General features: G+C 35.8%; 1 protein-coding gene across 1 annotated transcript in view; it reads left to right on the top strand.

Moving 5' to 3' along the window:
- Positions 1-5,814, top strand: part of LOC131161795 (uncharacterized) — a 73,491-nt gene extending 67,677 nt beyond the window's left edge. Inside the window, exon 13 of the mRNA XM_058117761.1 lies at positions 5,639-5,814. The gene's annotated coding sequence lies outside the window, so the exon portion shown is untranslated. The remainder of the gene's footprint in view (positions 1-5,638) is intronic.
- The last annotated feature ends 9,725 nt before the right edge of the window (positions 5,815-15,539 follow it).

The raw sequence follows: 15,539 nt of genomic DNA, 5'->3' as shown, positions 1-15,539 counted from the left end.
CGTCTTCCTTGCCCGTTTGGCGAGATTTGACCTGGCCAGCAACCCACAACCCGGATCCGTACCTGAGACCCGACCCATTTCTGACCCTCTCCCAACCTGCATCCCAGACACTAACACGTGGCACACACAGACACCGCCATGTGGACTAACGGTAAGCCTTAATGCCTTAAACGATCGTTAAGATAAACCGGCCAGTTTAAAAACCACCCGAAAATTCCAGTAGTTGGTTTAGTGTTTTTTGGACCGGTTCTTTGCAACCCAAAACTGGTTCCTAAGGTTTTTTTACCTTCTAAACATATTGGTGGCATCATATTTTCCAAAATCAGTCCTTATTTCTCTGTTTTTATATATTAAATTCGATGGCTAACGGTACTACCTAAGCGGTCATTCCAAAATTGACCCGGGAGAATTATGACAACTGGTATATTCAAATGAGAGCCCTACTAGGTGCTCAGGATGTTATGAACATCATTGAAGATGGGTACAAAGAAACCGAAGTAGTTATGTCAGATACTCAAAGAACAATCCTACGAGCCGTTTGAAAGAAAGATTGCAAGGCGAAATCCATAATCTACCAAGGCCTTGATGAGGCCATGTTCGAAATCATCGCCTCCGCCAAGACATCTAAAGAAGTTTGGGACTCTCTCCATCGAACACAAAAAGATGCTAATAAAGTGAAAAAGATTCGTCTTCAGACATTGCGAGGTGAGTTCAAATCTCTAAAAATGAAGTCTACTGAATTTATTACTGACTACTATACACGAGTAATGGTAGTATCAAATCAATTGAGAAGAAATGGAGAGACTCTCAATGACGAGAGAATTTGTGAGAAAATTTTGCGATCTTTAGATCCAAAATATGATTATATAGCTATGACCCTAGAAGAAACAAAAGATTTGGAAACAATGTCCGTAGAAGAACTTGCGGGCTCACTCTAAGCCCATGAGCAGAAAGTCAACAGAAGAAGAGATGATAAAGCACTGGAGAAAGCTCTCTAAATGAAGTTGTCCCTCACTGCAGATAGATACGACAAAGGAGGGGGGGGATGTCACAGCAAGGAAGAGGACGAGGTCGGGGATCTCATGGAAGAAATTTTGGAAACTTTGACTCCAAAGGAGGTAGCAGAGGCAGAAGAGGTTCCACTAGAGGAGGATGAAATCAACATAACTATGTCCCACGAGGTAGAGGACAAGGAAGAAGAGGAGGATACAATAATCGCTCGAATGTAGACAAAAGAAACATTCAATGCTACAACTGTCATAAATACAGACACTATAGCAATGAGTGTTGGGGGCGACAACAAGAAAAGGTTAACGAGGAGGCTAACCTTGCCGAAACTGAACATACAGATGGAGAGTCGTTGATGCTGATGGCACACAATTCAACTCCCATGGATCAAAGTGTTTGGTACCTTGATTCTGAAGCTAGCAACCATATGATTGGCAGAAAGAACCTATTCTTTGAACTTGATTAGAAAGTTTAGGGGGAGATCTCTTTTGGCGATAATTCTAAAATCCCAGTCCAAGGGAGAGGAGATGTTTTGATCAAACATAAGTCCGGAGATCATGTTTACATCTCCAATGTCTACTATATGCCAGCTATGAAGACTAATATACTTAGTCTCGGACAGCTCATGGAGAGAGGCTATCGAATTAGCCTCAGTGATACGAAGATAGTGATAATAGACGCTCGAGAAAAGCTTGTTACTCGAGTTCAAATAGCAAAGAATCAAATGTTTACGCTCGCCATCCAACATGATACGTCAAGGTGTTTGAGCGCTATCATTAGTGACAAAGACTGGCTATGGCATCTAAGGTATGGACATCTAAATTTTAAAAGTTTGAAACAATTGGGAAGCAAGAAGATGGTGAAAAGCTTACCCAATATCCACCATCCAGATATGATATGTGAAAGTTATATTCTAAGTAAGCAACACAGAAACAACTTTGGAAAGCAAGTCGACTAGAGATCAACCATGCCGCTCCAGCTAATACACACGGATGTGTGTGGTCCACTAAGACCATTTTTGAATGGACAGAATTGATACTTCCTAACCTTCATCGATGACTACAGCAGGAAGACCTGGGTCTACTTCCTGAAAAGGAAGTCAGAGGTGTTCGACAAGTTCAAAGAGTATAAAGCTCTTGTGGAGAAACAAAGTGGCTACCGTATCAAGTCACTCTGATAAGACCAAGGAGGAGAATACAGAGACGAAGCTTTCTTGGAATTCCTTAGGCAACAGGGGATTCAAACACAGTTCACACCAACCTACACTCCCCAGTTGAATGGTGTAGCTGAAAGGAAGAAATGAATAATCCTTAACATGGCCAGAAGCATGTTAAAGGATAAGAATGTGCCCAAGAGTTTTTGGGCAGAAGCAGTGTCATGTGCAGTCTATTTGCTCAATTGATGTTCTACGAAGAGTCTTGATACAAAGACACCACATGAAGCCTGGAGTACACACACGGCCAGTGTGAGTCATCTTAGGGTGTTTGGCTCCATAGGCTACACCAAGATCTCAAAAGCAAGAAGGACAAAGCTAGATGATAAAGGAGAGAAGTGTATCCTTGTAGGATACGACTATAGCACCATGGGATATCGACTCTACAATCCCATCAACAAGAAAGTCTTACACAGCCGGGATGTTATCTTTGAAGAAAATGAATCCTGGAAATGGGACCAGGCTGAATGTTCCAAAGATGCAGAATTGACACTTGAAGGAGAAGAACCTACATAGACAAGAGAAGTGGCTATCGAGCCACAAGTTCCCAAGCTGCAGACACCTCCACATGGTTCATCACAGAGGAATGAAACTCCATCACCAATAGAGCATGAAATCTCAGACATGAGACCTAGAGGAGCCCGAAATATAGCTGACCTATATGAAACTACAAAACCAATAGAAGAGTATGTTACTCTATACTGTCTATTGTTGACCAGCGACCTGGTTAGCTTTGAGGAAGCTAATGAAGAAGACAAATGGAGAAAAGTGATGGATGAGGAGATTCAATCCATCGAGAAGAACAAGACTTGAGAGTTGACAAATCTCCCGAAGGGCCACAAAACTATTGGAGTGAAATGGGTCTACAAGACCTAAAAGAATGCTCAAGGAGAAGTTCAAAGATACAAAGCAAGACTTGTCGCCAAAGGCTACAAACAAAAAGAAGGGATTAATTATGGAGAAATATTTGCCCTGGTTGCTAGACTTGAAACCATCAGATTACTAATTTCACTTTCAGCACAAAATGGATGGAAGATTTACCAGCTAGATGTGAAATCAGCATTTCTGAATGGTTTTCTAGAAGAAGAAATTTATATCGATCAATCACCTGGATATGTGAAGAAGGGCAAAGAAGATGGAGTGTACAAGTTGAAGAAAGCACTTTATGGCTTGAAGCAATCACCTCATGCGTGGAACATGAGGATTAATGACTACTTCCAGAAGAATGGATTTGAGAAGTGTCCTTACAAGCGTGCGCTATACATAAAGATGGAGACGGATGGATGCATGCTAATAGTCTGCCTATATGTTGATGATTTGATCTTCATCAGCAACAATCCAGAGATGTTTGCCGCTTTCAAGAGGAGCATGGTCAAAGAATTCGAAATGACGGATATTGGCCAAATGGCTCATTTCCTTGGCATAAAAGTCGTGCAAAGCAAGAAGGGAATCTTCATCTCCCAGAGCCACTATGCAAAAGAAGTACTGAAGAAGTTTGGGATGGACAAATGCAGCCTATGACAACTCCGGTTGAAACGGGATTGGAGTTGAGAAAGAATGAGCAAGGAGATGTTGACCCCACGTACTTCAAGAGTTTGGTTGGAAGCTTGAGGTATTTGACATGCTCTAAACTAGACATACTCTATGGAGTTGGACTTGTCAGCAGGTACATGGAGACTCATGACCAGTCCCACCTTAATGTAGCGAAAAGGATACTCCGATATGTCAAGGGTACCATCACCGATAATATGTTCTATTCATCAAGAGGTGATTGCAAACTTATCGGCATTTCAGATAGCGATTGGGGAAGAGATCTTGATGAAAGAAAAAACAAGACAGGATTCACACTTTTCATGGGAGATACAACGTTTACATGGTTTTCGAAGAAGCAACCCATCGTAACGTTGTCATCATATGAAGCTGAGTATGTTGCGGCTAGCTCAGCTGTTTGTCATGGTATATGGATTAGGAATGTACTGAAGTATCTGAGATTTTTTCAAGATAACCCCACAGAAGTCTATATGGACAACCGATCAGCGATTGTACTTGCGAAAAATCTAGTTTACTATAAAAGAAGCAAACATATTGATACTCGGTATCATTTTATCAGGGAGCATGTGAAGAATAAAGAAGTGGAGTTGATATCTTGCAAAACGTATGATCAGATGGCTGACATTTTCACAAAACCAATCAGGCATGATATTTTTGCGAGACTGAAGACAATGCTCGGAATGACAAAGTTAGGAGAGTCAAGTGTAAGGGGGGATGTTGAAATAGTAAACTTGACGGTGGACGGTAGCAACAATGGTTGACGACGGCTGCTGACCAGCCGCTTCTGTTAAATGACGGTCACCAACCTCATCTGCCAGCAGCTTATGTTCATTATTGTGTTTTTATATCTTCTATAAATAGGTGTGTGTATGTAATGTGTTGTGTGGTGTGTTGAGAGTGAAAAACTCGTGAGCGTGTGAGAGAATTTTATTTTTGAAGTTCTCTGTATCTATTTTGAGATTGAAATACATTGTTGTTGTATTTATTTTCACTGAGTTTTAGTCATAATCAGTGACTAAGCGATCCTCTCCACCCATCAATTTTAACTTACTAGATCAAGATAAGCATCATTGACTATCAATTTAATATCTTATTACATAGGAGCATATAATTTGTATTTGTATGAATTTGGATGATATATACACACACACACACGCACGCACACACATAATTATATCTGCATCCATCCAAATCTAAGTGTACGAACTTTAGATTCAAGCATGGAAGTTGGGGTGGGCACAATTTAGTCAAAATTGAATTAACAAAGTAAAATCGGTCAGTTCAGCTCAGTTATATATATTATTTATATTTTATATATACTAAAATATTAAATTGGTTATGTTAACCCTATATAATTAAAGGTGTACTAAGAGGAAACAAACACCTTAATTTAGGTAGCAATGAATTATTTGATTAGCACCTATATTCCTAGATATTAATAAGCATTCAATGGTATATTTATTCCAATGAAATTCAATTCACGTTTGATCTCTTAAAAAGTTGACCTTATTTTTAACTACTCATACTATGCAAACATCATCTTAAAAACTATGTTTTGAGCATGCACAAAAAACAAAAAGAAAAAAAAGGCACATGCACATGCACATGCATATATGTCTCTTAAAGCAATTAAGGGGTTTGAATATATAAATATTTATGGGGCAAATAAATCAAAATCAGAATGATTGTTAATGGTTGCCGAGAGCTAATTGAAATTATTATTTTCAGTTTTTTTTTTTTTGTTTTTTTGTTTTTGTTTTTGTTTGTAGCTTAGTGATCTACTAGAGAGAATCTTGTTAGTATTTTTCTATTCAATAATTTTTTAAATCTATTTGTTTTAATTATTTTTTGTCTTCCTAAATGCAGCTAGCTCTCATAGAATATACAGTTGTCCGATTACACAAGATGATATACTGAGTATGTTTCTAATTCTTTTCTTTTTTGTTTGAAGAAAGAGTATGCCTCTAATCCTAAATATGTCTTATTTAAACACAAATAAAAAGATTAAACCAACTTTTGATTAACAAAGTTTCAACATTGTATTATTATTAGTATTGAAATATTAGATAAGTGGGCAATTTGGTCCAAAATTGAATAGAAATATGAGGAATTTAATTAAATAAAAAATATTAACTTTGAACAATTGACAGAATGTTTTTGCTCAAACTGAACAAATTTATTAATTATGTCCATTGTCTTAAGACTAATGAAGTACGAAATTATTTCTATAAAATTTGAACATAATGTTCAATAAAAATTATAAACACTTCGATTTAACTTTTTATTTCAATTGATCGTATTACTTCCTAAAGGATTTGGTAATTAATAAAAGAAACTGTTGAAGATGTATTAATATATGCTATATATATATATGGGGTAATGATAGTGTTTGAGGCCGTTTGGACACTTGACTAATCTATTGGGACAATGGATCCGCTCGTCTACTTTCCTCCACTTAAATATTAAGGTATTATCTCAAATGCTAAATCGAAGCCTCCAAGACTCGACCCCTGACAAGTAACCAAGAAAACCTTGAGTTTACTACCTAAGCGACTTTTAACCTACACAAAAAATCTCATAGGGAATCTAACATTGTTAATATAAGATTTGATGGTACCTTTTACCTTTTACACTTAAATTTGTATTATTAGCTTTCTACTTTACCATGGGTTAATTTAACGGTGCAATAGCCTAAAAAATTGAAACCAATAGTGCTGCATTAAGCTAGTCATGTCCTTTAGCACTTAGTTAATTTCATAACCTTTGACCCTAATAACTTTATAAAACTTAAATAATTATTAAATAACTCTATTTATTATAAGTTATGAATATTTTTCCTAATAAAATTTATGATTTTTGAGACGCATATCCGCAATTAGTTATCATAAAATTTATAACAATTGAATTTCATTGAATATGTTTATTCTAAGAATTTTATCACCTAATTTTTTATTTTGAAAAATTGGTTTTGGGGCTCAGTATGACAATTTTTAGATCTACTTGTGCTTTAATTTAGCTTGCAAGGATATGTGTTTTAGGTTTGGCTGGATTAAAGATTTAACTAGATTTTATTGGGTCTCACTTTTAAGCTTTTTTGTGCATTGGAGGAGGGGGGGGAGGTTTAGCTTGGTTTTGGGCTTTGTGTTTGATCTTATATCATTTTAAATTGTAGCTATTATTGTGACAAAATAAAGAACTTTGTGTTTATAATTAATAATCTTTTATTCTATTTAGTTTAAGAATTTACAACTACATATTAATATATATATATATATATGTGTGTGTGTGTGTGTGAATATATGTATATATATATATATATATATATATAACTAAAAAAACGATATTTCATGTGTCTCTTGCATAATATATTTTAATCAATTTTAATGGACCACACAAAAAATTTTCTTTTTCAGAAGTGTTTATTGGCCATTCCATTTTATCTTCTTTTACATCTCTTACCTACTTATCTGATGTTTGGAGAGGCATTGGATTTGGATTTATATTGGATTCGAGTAAGACGTAATATAAAATTGTATTAAAATTTATACAAATCCATCAAAGTCAAATCCAAGGTCCAAAATCCTTGCCCCCAAACATAGCGCTAGAGCAAAGTAGTTGTAATTAGAAATTGGTGACAATGATTAGTTTCCTCTTGGATTACTTGTTCATACAACACTCTAGAAGGTTGTTCCTCCTTCCTAGCTTCTCCATCACATTGGATACTAAGAGCAGTCCTTTGTGTTCTTAACTGAGGAAATTGATCTTTTAAAGCTTGAAGGGCATACCCATTTGTCCCTCCGAAAGGATAACTTCTCACTCAAACCTATTTTTGGTGCAAGCTATACCATGCTTCATATCGCACTCCAAAGGACTCCACTCTTCCATCTTATAACCATATCTGACACATGCAGATTACTAATGTTCACAAACTTTTCTAGCTTTTCCCCTCCAAACCCTTTGAACTTTGGTGATTTGATCTTTTTTTAAAGATTCAATACCTAGTGTTCCTTAGTAAATAAGTTTATGTATGTCCATCTCACTAGCCGATACATATTTCAAAGATTGAGTGAGTTGGCTTGTATTCATGTTCCGTCACAATATTTTGGTTTCTCCTTTGAGAAAATGAAGATTGAGTGCAAAAGGGTACAATGCTCAATAAAATGATTTGGATCAATGTCTTCTCGTATTTTTCTAAACTTCAATGCTTTGTTGTATCCTTTTATTTTTCCTCACTAATACCATGTTTTCACGTTCAATTGCGATCTTTTGGTTTTTCATATGAGACATTGAAAATTCAGTGCACAAAATTGGGTGCCAAAGGCTTGAGAAGTCGCACTGACCTTTAATACCTTTAGGAAACTCACTCCTTTCCCAATAAGCCAATGCAATTTGCATCTTGTGACAAGAAGGATATTCATTCAAAGAGGAAAGAAAGGAAAAATGGAAAATTTTGCTAATATTGAGCTTAATTCATCGAAAATTCCTTCAACTAATGCATCAAACCTAAATAATCAAGTGCTCAAGTCATATAACTAAATGACTCACTACACATAGGACTTTGATATTGCTATTGTAAACTAGCTAAGGTCACAATGTGACAATTCCACACAATTGGTGTTCAAAGAGATTCTTCTCCTCACTCCAATAGGATTATCGGTCCTTCCTAGTTCCTTGAACCTAAACGATTGGCTTAAATTTCCATTTGCATCTAGGTTATGGTAGCTAGGTTGAAGGATATTGTTGATGTTTAATCCATTAAGAATTTGTTTCGATCATATCATGGAAATCAAATCTTGAAAGGAGAAATCAAATCTTGAAGGATGTTTAAATTTTATTTCTTTTAAATAAATGAAAGATCACAATCAAACAGAAAAACATCTCATAGAATCAGCCTTTTGAAGTTGTGTCGGCAGACTATTGTCATTATTGTTTTTTGCTCCACAAGCAGTATTAACATCTTGAACCAATAGTCATTCCGCATATCTAAATGACAATTTGAAGAAGAAATATAAAGAGATTCTATCTTAAAATGTTTTAAAGAAATGAAAAATAGAATTCAAGGTTCACAAGCACAATCTTGTGGTTATTGGCAGCATAATGTGCATCATGAACGCATCTACATCAATACAAAAAATGCAAAGCTTCATCCCCATATAAAAATAGTGCTCTAGGGTTCACAAGCATACATGAACCTATCCTCAACTCACAACAACATAGACACATGATCATACTCCAATTCTAGTACAGACACAACACAACAAAACAAAAATTCAATCATACAAATGTGTGTTTGTATGTTTGTGTATCAATATTTTGATGCAAAATTTAGCCTAAACTTAAACCACTAGTTTGTACAAAGGAGAGTTGACAAAAAACTTATGCAAAGTGCTAGAGAAAATGCATTTGGCCTATGATTGATTCATTTAATAGAATGCAAATTGTGCTCTAAATTCCACAATTCCTTCCACGATGTCGTTGCTTCCACCTGCAACAAAATGAATCCATAATTTAATAAATTATTTTGGATTGATTTACTATTTTATTCAATATATTTTATTTTAGTCCATAAAAAGGGTTGCATTGTAGAGTGCTCTAAATCCACATCAAGGTTCAAGTCTAGATCAATAACATCACTTCATTCCTTGTTTCAAGGATAAAACGACTAGAAGCTATTCATCTTATGAATAAAGAAAACTTTTTTCTAAAGTTGATGTCCATAAAGGATTACCATAAAAATAAAATTTCACTATCAAATCCACAGTAATTCATGTAAGCTAAAGGACCTTGAAGCCTTAAAAGTATAGATCTATCGTCTTCTATAGGATACACTGTCTAGATTATTAAGAGTAACAATGAAGTTTAAGCTGCCCTTTCTATGAGCTACCAATGATTATTACCCAATAGGTACATTAACACCACTATTACAATTAGCTTGCATGAACTCTCGAGCCTAGTTCAAACCCTCCCCCATTGAGCGGAAACTGTTTCCCTCAGGGGGTAAGGCCAATTCTCAAACAATTACTCAAGTGACCCCACACTTTACGTGCCTTAAATTACATTCCATGTGCCTTTAACCAATCTTACTTCTAATGTCCTGATCCTATTCGGATCCATTTTCCAAGTCTAAATGATTATGATTAGCGTTAGTCACATGCTTTGTCCTCCAATAGTTACCATGTTAGGAGAATTAGCTTCACACATCGACTATACAATGTCAGGAGCAATTTACTCACGATACTTAGTTGATGTTCATAAAAAATATCTAATGAATTATGAGTAACTAACCATCTTTTTTTATGCCACTTGTTAGCATGGGGGAGTTTTCACAAGGGCTTGATATTCATGGGTAATCACTAACTTGAGACCAAAAGCTTTTCCCTATTGGATCTTGGGGTCCAGCCATATATATAAGCACCCATCCTCCACTTTATTTTTTCAATGTGGGACAAACTTGCAAATTAAATTCTCAACACCCACACACTTCCCTACTCCCTCCCTAAAAAAAAAAAGAAAAAGAAAAACTCAAACAAAGTCATAGAATTAAATTCAGAAAATAAATGATCAAGAACATAAATTGTAGGAAATTCAAATTACAAAATGTTATGCATTAGCTTGCATGAACTCTTGAGCCCAGTTCGAACTCTCCCCCTTTGGGAGGAAACTATCTCCCTCATGGGGGTAAACCCAATTCTCTAACAGTTACTTAAGTGACCCCACACTTTATGTGCCTCAAATTGCATTCCACGTGCCTTTAACCAATCCTACTTCTCATGTTATGATCCTATTCGAATCCATCTGCCAAGCCTAGAGGATCCTTATTAGCGTTAGTCACATACTTTGTCCTCCAATTGTTACCATGTTAGGAGAATTTGATTCACACATCGACTTTACAATGTCAAGAGCAATTTAATTACAATACTTAGTTGATGTTCATAAAAAGTATCTACTGAATTATGAGTAACTACCCATCCGCTTTCATGTCACTTGTTAGCACGGGGCAGTTTTCATATGGGCTTGATATACATGGGTAATCACCAACTTCAGATCAAAAGCTTTAGCCTATTGGATCTTGGGTCCAACCATATATATAAGCACCCATCCTCCACTTTATTTTTCCAATGTGGGACAAACTCACAAATGAAATTATCAACATCCACACACTTCCCCACTCCCTCCCTAAAAAAAAAAAAAAAATAGAAAAAAGAAAAACTCAAACAAAATCATAGAATTAAATTCTAAAAATAAATGATCAACAGCATGAATTCTAAAAATTCAAATTACAAAATGTTATGCAATCTAACATATAGCTACCATTTACTATTCTTAATGCAAATGCCTTTGATCCTAAATTCATGGTACTTGTTACAGAAATTGAAGGATATCTTCTCCAGCCGTGGTAGTACTTTTTACCATCTCAATAAATTAAAGATGAAGCACCAGCTCTTTTGGGATGCCATGATAAGGTTGTCTGACTCCTCCCACCAGTCGGCCTTAGCTAGCCAAAGGAGTATGAGAATGCTCCAACCCCAACCCCAACCCCTGCGTTTAGGTATAGGAGATCAATAGTCTTCAAAATTTTCATTTAAGATAGAAACTTAGGTGTTCGATAGTTTGCCTAAACCAAATTGTGAGGGTGATTTCATGAAGATGAAATTGGAGGATTTCAAGATTTATAGAAATCTCAGGGAGGCGAAGTAGTTGATTTCGCCTGAGGCCAAGCTCACAAGCTTTCTCAATTATCTTTTCATGTTTGGAAATGTGAAAAAGGCTAAGATCTCATTGTTGTCGCTTTAAAACTTTGACAATGCAACTTTGGAAAGTATTTTGAAGTCTACTTATGGTTCAACCTCCACACATTCGTTGGCTTCATCATTTTTTGGGTATTGTTTAGTTGTTTAATAAAAACGCCATTCTTAAGGGGGATTAAGTAGCCGTGCAATGTTGGAGAAGCGATCAATTGGGTTTTATCCCATCCAAATGATTGTCGATAAGGATTTGGGTTGTGCAGGAGCAAGAAATACTTGCATGGAGATAAGGAATCTTGTTTTGTGGCCCCAATTGCATGGCTAGAAATTCCATTAATGATGAGGTCAGGTATTGCATCATGGAGAATAATCACTAAGTGGAGGAAATATCAAGGGATTGTTGGAGGTTTTACCAATTTTGATTTTCTTATTGTTCACTTGGCTTTATTTTTTGACCAGATTGGCGGTAAGGTTAGGTAGCTTCAAGTTGGGGGAAATGAATCTAGGAATCATGGTACAGGGTTTATTTTGTTCTTTTGAATGAATAACCTATTCGATAGGTGTTAAAATTCAAACATGGGACACAATAATACTTATCAACAGTCTAGTTCAATCCAATCAAGTCTAGGCTACTCATCACATAAATCTTACCGAACCAAATGAACCCTCAAATTCCAACTTGGCTTACCTTGGAAAATTGTTCTGATTTTTCCTTTGTTAGCTAACCAAATGTGTCATGCACAGGTGATACTTCTTTAGGACTTCTTATTAATCATTCTTGGATGGGCTTTTCCATCCACATCCTTCAACTAGTAAGCACCCCCTTTATGGACCTAGTGGAGGATAAAAGGACCTTCCTCATATGGGGGTCATTTCCCCTAGCATGGTTTGTTATGACCAAATTGGCATGATTGTTTTCAATGCTAGTTCTCTTCACAAAAATCCTTGGTTTTCATCTTTTTTTATTGTAAGGAATTTCCAATGGCCTTCTCTTGAGCGATAACCCTATATAAGGCTAATAGTCTTATTGTATTTATGTTGTCAAGATTAGACAACCATGCATGGTTGTACATGTCTTTTTATCGGCTGTTATGGTTTCCCTTTGCCAAATCTTTACTTACTTCCACAAGTAACGTGACATCATGAGTGATATTTAGAGCGAAAGGTGTGATCTCATAATTAAGCATCTTGAAGTTCTATAAGCCCTTTATACTTACCAAAACAATTCATCCCAACCCTTGGGGTTTTCAAATGTATCCCTTTCTAGTTTGGAGTTTTAATGTTTTTTAAGTTGATCTAGTTAATCCAATCACTTGGGATTTGGGAATAATAAGGTATTGAATGAACTTGGTTGAAACCATATTGTCCAAAAATTGTGAAGATAGAGGCCTGGTCAGCAGTAAGTGCTTTTAAAAACTGAAAATATTGAACATTTGACTCCTGTACTCTTGCAAGAATTGATGATCAGTTGCTGATTTACTTCCTTCAACCTCTACCCACTTAATTAGATAGTCAGTTGCAACTATGTACAATGGTGTGCTTCTTGGATAATGGAGGATATTTCCTAAGTCAATCAATTGCCCAACCGTTGAACAACAAGGCCCACAACTATCTGCGGATCTAAAGTAAGAACCCTCTAGAGTGGCCCATGCTTCTAAGAAAGCCCCACATCACTTATTATATTTCATATAATTGATAAAGATAGTTGAGCCAATAATAATTGTGCCTATATAACAACCATCTCACAGGAATTCTAGTTTGGTGGTCTTCACAAGCCCCTTCCTAACTTTTGCCATAACTAGCAGCATCTAATCTGGATTTAAAGCATTAATGTAGTTTTTTTCTTTACCATTCTTAAATAATTTCTTACACAACTGTAGATACCCTATTTTTGCCCAAGGTCAAAATTTATTATTATCATCATTACTATACTATTATTATTAGCAGAAGTATTATTATTATTATTATTATTACCTTATTTTTATTATGATTATTTTATTATTATTATTATTATTATTTTATTATAATTATTTTTACTATTATTATTATTATTTTGCTATTAGTATTATTACTATTATCATTTTTTTATATTATTATTATTATTATTATTATTATTATTATTATTATTATTATTATTATAGTATCTTATTTTGGTTATTATTATTATTATCTTTATTTTGATCTGTTATTGCTTATAGTTATTATATCTTTCCTTATGTTACCCATCATATTGTTAGCAATATTGTATCATAAAGAATGCTTCTAAGTTTGACGAATGGGATCCCATATTTGTTTCAAACAAGTCTGAACTCATATACGCTGACTGCAAGGAATAGTGCATAGAAAAAATTACTGTATGAAGATCTCTTTCTAGGAATTCTTATTCCCAGTAGTTTAGATAAAACATTGTAAACATTTTCAAACTGATATACAATAATCAGATGTTTATAGACATAAGATCTTTGTCCACGAGTCCATAACTTCGTCATCAGCCAAGCGGTTAACACTATAGCCTAGCCTCGTGCTATGGTGGATACCGGTGCTACCCATAACTTTGTTTCACAAGAAAAAGCAAGGAGACTTATCCTCAAAGAAGGACTCAAGATGCATGAAAGCGGTTAGCGCTACAGCCTAGCCTAATCTGGAATAGCCAAGAAAATCATTGTGAAGCTTGGACAATGAGCATGACATGCGAATTTCACAACTGTGCCATTAGATGACTTTCAAGTCATTATTGGAATGAATTTTTAAGAGAGACTGATGCAGTGCTGATTCCTTTTGCTAGTTCCCTTTGTCTGATGGGAGACCACCCTTGCATGGTGCAAGCTGTTGCAAAGAAAGGTGACGATGAGAAGTTCCTTTTTTCCATGCAATTCAAGAAAGGATTGAGGAGGGGTGAGCATATGCATCTAGCCACGCTAGTGGTAGATGAAAAAGTAGGCCAAGAGTTGGTACCTATGACCGTCCAAACTATGTTGGTTGAGTACAAAGAGGTGATGTCGGATAAGTTACCTCACATTTTGCCTCCATGATGAGGTGTGGAGCATGAGATTGAGTTGTTCCCAGGAGCGAAGCTACCTACTAAGGGGCCATATCAGATGGCGCCTCCAGAGCTAGTAGAACTAAAAAACCAATTTGATGAAATATTGGAATTAGGCTATATTCATCCTTCCAAAGCACCGTTAGGAGCACCGGTGTTATTTAAGAGATAACATGATGGTAGCATGCGGATGTGTGCAGACTACTATGTGTTCAATAAGGTGATAGTGTGCAACAAGTACTCTGTTCCATTGATTGTCAATTTGTTTGATTAGTTAAGTAATGCAAAGTACTTCACCAAACTTGACTTGAGGTCAGACTATTATAAAGTGAGAATAGCTAATGGTGATGAACTAAAGACAACTTCTGTGACATGATATGGGGCATATGAGTTCTTGGTGATGCCATTCGGACTAACGAATGCGCCTGCGATATTCTTTAACTTGATGGACCAAGTATTTCATGGATAACTCAATAAGTTTGCTAGGGTATACTTGGATGATATAGTTGTTTATAGTTCCACTCTGTGGGAACATAAAAAACATCTATGGAAGGTGTACGACAAGCTGAAGGAAAACAATCTGTATGTGAAGAAAGAGAAGTGCTCTTTTGCTTAGCGGAGCATAAAATTCCTTGGTCATGTAATTGAACAAGGTCATATTAGAATGGATATGGAGAAGGTAAGAGCCATTCAAGAATGAAAGATCCTAATGATAGTGAAGGAGCTACGTTCCTTTCTTGGTCTTGCCAATTATTACAAAAAGTTCGTAAAGGGGTAGTTGAGGAGAATTGCTCCTTTAACTGAAATGTTGAAGAAGATTAGGGGTGTAACATGCTTATCTGCTATGAATGAAATAAACTGGATTTGGCATAGGAGGCTAGGACACGCAAACATGGATTTAATCTCAAAGCTAGTTAAGAAAGAATTAGTTAAAGGACTGCCTAAGACTAAATTTGTGAAAGATTAAATCTATGATGCATGC

Source organism: Malania oleifera, chromosome 8 (assembly GCF_029873635.1).
Source record: "Malania oleifera isolate guangnan ecotype guangnan chromosome 8, ASM2987363v1, whole genome shotgun sequence".
NCBI classification, from domain to species: Eukaryota; Viridiplantae; Streptophyta; class Magnoliopsida; order Santalales; family Ximeniaceae; genus Malania; species Malania oleifera.
Note: the sequence above shows the minus strand (reverse complement) of the source record. Positions and strands in the feature narration are given on the sequence as shown.